Source organism: Copidosoma floridanum, unplaced genomic scaffold (genome assembly GCF_036245765.1).
Source record: "Copidosoma floridanum isolate Cflo_tuat_1 unplaced genomic scaffold, Cflo_Japanese_pri ptg000049l, whole genome shotgun sequence".
NCBI classification, from domain to species: Eukaryota; Metazoa; Arthropoda; class Insecta; order Hymenoptera; family Encyrtidae; genus Copidosoma; species Copidosoma floridanum.
In genome coordinates, this window is record NW_028321926.1 from 628526 (window position 1) to 632803 (window position 4278).

The following is a 4278-nucleotide window of genomic DNA, read 5'->3' on the forward strand; positions in this document are numbered from 1 at the left end:
TATTTATTAGAGTTGCTAGTAAGCGCCCCAGGTCATCAGGTGAAAGGCAAGGGTGTTATTATTAATTATTTATTCAACAGAGTGGCCAGTAAGCGTCCCGGGTCATTAGGTAATAGGCACTTGTGTTATTTTAATAATTAATTATTTAATAGAGTTCCCAGTAAGCGCCCCGGGTCATCAGGTGATAGGCACTTGTGTTATTAATAATTATTTATTTAACAAAGTCGCCAGTGAGTGCCCCGGGTTATTGAGTGATAGGTGCTTGTGTTGTTAATAATTATTTATTTAACAGAGTGGCCAGTCAGCACTACAGGTCATTAGGTGATGGGCGCTTGTGTTATTTTAATAATTAATTATTTAATAGAGTTGCCAGTAAGCGCCCCGGGTCATCAGGTGATAGGCGCTTGTGTTATTAATAATTATTTATTTTACAGAGTGGCCAGTAAGCGCCCCGGGTCATCAGGTAATAGGCACTTGTGTTATTTATTACTATTATTTTAACAGCGTGGCCAGTAAGTGCCCCGGCTTTTTAGGTGATGGGTGCTTGTGATAATAATAATTATTTATCTAACAGAGTGGCCAGTAAGCACCCCAGGTTATTAAGTGATAAGCACTTGTTTTATTAATAATTATTTAATTAACAGAGTGGGCAGTCAGCACTTTAGGTCATTAGGTGATAGGCGCTTGTGTTATTTTATTAATTTATTATTCAATAGAGTTGCCAGTTAGCATTTCGGAACGTCAGGTGATAGGCACTTGTGTTATTTTAATAATTGTTTATTCAATGGAGTTGCCAGTAAGCACTTTGAGTCATCAGGTGATAGGCCCTTGTGTTATTTTAATAATTATTTATTTAACAGAGTGGCCAGTAAGCGCCCTGAGTCATTAGCTGATAGGCGCTTGTGTTAAATTATAACTATTTATTAACAGAGTTGCCAGTGAGCGCGCTGGGTCATCAGGTGATAGGCACTTGTGTTATTAATAATTATTTATTCAACAGAGTGGCTAGTAAGCGCCCCGGGTCATCAGGTAATAGGAACTTGTGTTATTTTAATAAGTAATTATTAAATAGAGTTGCCAGTAAGCGCCCAAGGTCATCAGGTGATAGGCACTTGTCTTATTAATAATTATTTATTTAACAAAGTCGCCAGTAAGTGCCCCGGGTTATTGAGTAATAGGCGCTTGTGTTATTAATAATTATTCATTTAACAGAGTGGCCAGTAAGCGCCCCGGGTCATCAGGTAATAGGCACTTGTGTTATTTATTACTATTCACTTAACAGAGTGGCCAGTGAGCGCCCCGGCGCCTTAGGTGATGGGTGCTTGTGTTATTTTAATAATTAATTATTTAATAGAGTTGCCAGTAAGCGCCCCGGGTCATCAGGTGATGGGCACTTGTGTTATTCATAATTATTTGTTTAACAGAGTGGCCAGTAAGTGCCCTTGGTTATTGGGTGATAGGCACTTGTGTTATTATTAATTATTTATTCAACAAAGTGGCCAGTAAGCGCCCCGGGTTATTTAGTAATAGGCGCTTGTGTTATTGATAATTATTTATTTAACAGAGTAGCCAGTAAGGACCCCGGGTCATTAGGTAATAGGCGCTTGTGTTATTAATAATAATTAATTTAACAAAGTGGCCAGTAAGCGCTTAAGGTTATTGGGTAATAGGAACTTGTGTTATTAATAATTATTTAATTTACAGAGTGGCCAATAAGCTTCCCGGGTCATTAGGTAATAAGCGCTTGTGTCTTTTATAACTATTTATTTAACAAAGTGGCCAGTAAGCACGCCGGGTCATTAGGTGATAGGCGCTTGTGTTATTCATAATTATTTGTTTAACAGAGTGGCCAGTAAGTGTCCTTGGTTATTGGGTGATAGGCACTTGTGTTATTAATAATTATTTATTTAACAGAGTAGCCAGTAAGCGCCCCGGGTTATTTAGTAATAGGCGCTTGTGTTATTAATAATTATTTATTTAACAGAGTATCCAGTTAGCACCCCAGGTCATTAGGTGATAGGCGCTTGTGTTAATTTAATAATTAATTATTTAATATAGTTGCCAGTAAGCGCCCTGGGTCATCAGGTGATAGGCACTTGTGTTATTTCAATAATTATTTATTCAATAGAGTTGCCAGTAAGCACCTTAAGTCATGAGGTGATAGGCCCTTTTGTTATTTTAATAATTATTTATTTAACAGAGTGGCCAGTAAGCGCCCCGGGTCATTAGCTGATAGGCGCTTGTGTTATTTATAACTATTTATTAACAGAGTTGCCAGTGGTCGCCCTAGGTCATAAGGTAATAGGCGCTTTTGTTATAAATAATTAATTATTTAACAGAGTGACCAGTAAGCGCTTTATGTTATTAGGTGATAGGCGCTTTTGTTATTTACTAATAATTACTTATGTTACAGAGTTGCCAATAAGCGCCCTGGGTCCTTAGATGATAGGCGCTTGTGTTATTTTAATAATTAATTATTTATTAGAGTTGCTAGTAAGCGCCCCAGGTCATCAGGTGAAAGGCAAGGGTGTTATTATTAATTATTTATTCAACAGAGTGGCCAGTAAGCGTCCCGGGTCATTAGGTAATAGGCACTTGTGTTATTTTAATAATTAATTATTTAATAGAGTTCCCAGTAAGCGCCCCGGGTCATCAGGTGATAGGCACTTGTGTTATTAATAATTATTTATTTAACAAAGTCGCCAGTGAGTGCCCCGGGTTATTGAGTGATAGGTGCTTGTGTTGTTAATAATTATTTATTTAACAGAGTGGCCAGTCAGCACTACAGGTCATTAGGTGATGGGCGCTTGTGTTATTTTAATAATTAATTATTTAATAGAGTTGCCAGTAAGCGCCCCGGGTCATCAGGTGATAGGCGCTTGTGTTATTAATAATTATTTATTTTACAGAGTGGCCAGTAAGCGCCCCGGGTCATCAGGAAATAGGCACTTGTGTTATTTATTACTATTATTTTAACAGCGTGGCCAGTAAGTGCCCCGGCTTTTTAGGTGATGGGTGCTTGTGATAATAATAATTATTTATCTAACAGAGTGGCCAGTAAGCACCCCAGGTTATTAAGTGATAAGCACTTGTTTTATTAATAATTATTTAATTAACAGAGTGGGCAGTCAGCACTTTAGGTCATTAGGTGATAGGCGCTTGTGTTATTTTATTAATTTATTATTCAATAGAGTTGCCAGTTAGCATTTCGGAACGTCAGGTGATAGGCACTTGTGTTATTTTAATAATTGTTTATTCAATGGAGTTGCCAGTAAGCACTTTGAGTCATCAGGTGATAGGCCCTTGTGTTATTTTAATAATTATTTATTTAACAGAGTGGCCAGTAAGTTCCCTGAGTCATTAGCTGATAGGCGCTTGTGTTAAATTATAACTATTTATTAACAGAGTTGCCAGTGAGCGCGCTGGGTCATCAGGTGATAGGCACTTGTGTTATTAATAATTATTTATTCAACAGAGTGGCTAGTAAGCGCCCCGGGTCATCAGGTAATAGGAACTTGTGTTATTTTAATAAGTAATTATTAAATAGAGTTGCCAGTAAGCGCCCAAGGTCATTAGGTGATAGGCACTTGTCTTATTAATAATTATTTATTTAACAAAGTCGCCAGTAAGTGCCCCGGGTTATTGAGTAATAGGCGCTTGTGTTATTCATAATTATTCATTTAACAGAGTAGCCAGTAAGCGCCCCGGGTCATCAGGTAATAGGCACTTGTGTTATTTATTACTATTCACTTAACAGAGTGGCCAGTGAGCGCCCCGGCGCCTTAGGTGATGGGTGCTTGTGTTATTTTAATAATTAATTATTTAATAGAGTTGCCAGTAAGCGCCCCGGGTCATCAGGTGATGGGCACTTGTGTTATTCATAATTATTTGTTTAACAGAGTGGCCAGTAAGTGCCCTTGGTTATTGGGTGATAGGCACTTGTGTTATTATTAATTATTTATTCAACAAAGTGGCCAGTAAGCGCCCCGGGTTATTTAGTAATAGGCGCTTGTGTTATTGATAATTATTTATTTAACAGAGTAGCCAGTTAGCACCCCAGGTCATTAGGTGATAGGCGCTTGTGTTAATTTAATAATTAATTATTTAATATCGTTGCCAGTAAGCGCCCCGGGTCATCAGGTGATAGGCACTTGTGTCATTTCAATAATTGTTTATTGAATAGAGTTGCCAGTAAGCACCTTAAGTCATTAGGTGATAGGCCCTTTTGTTAATTTAATAATTATTTATTTAACAGAGTGGCCAGTAAGTGCCCCGGGT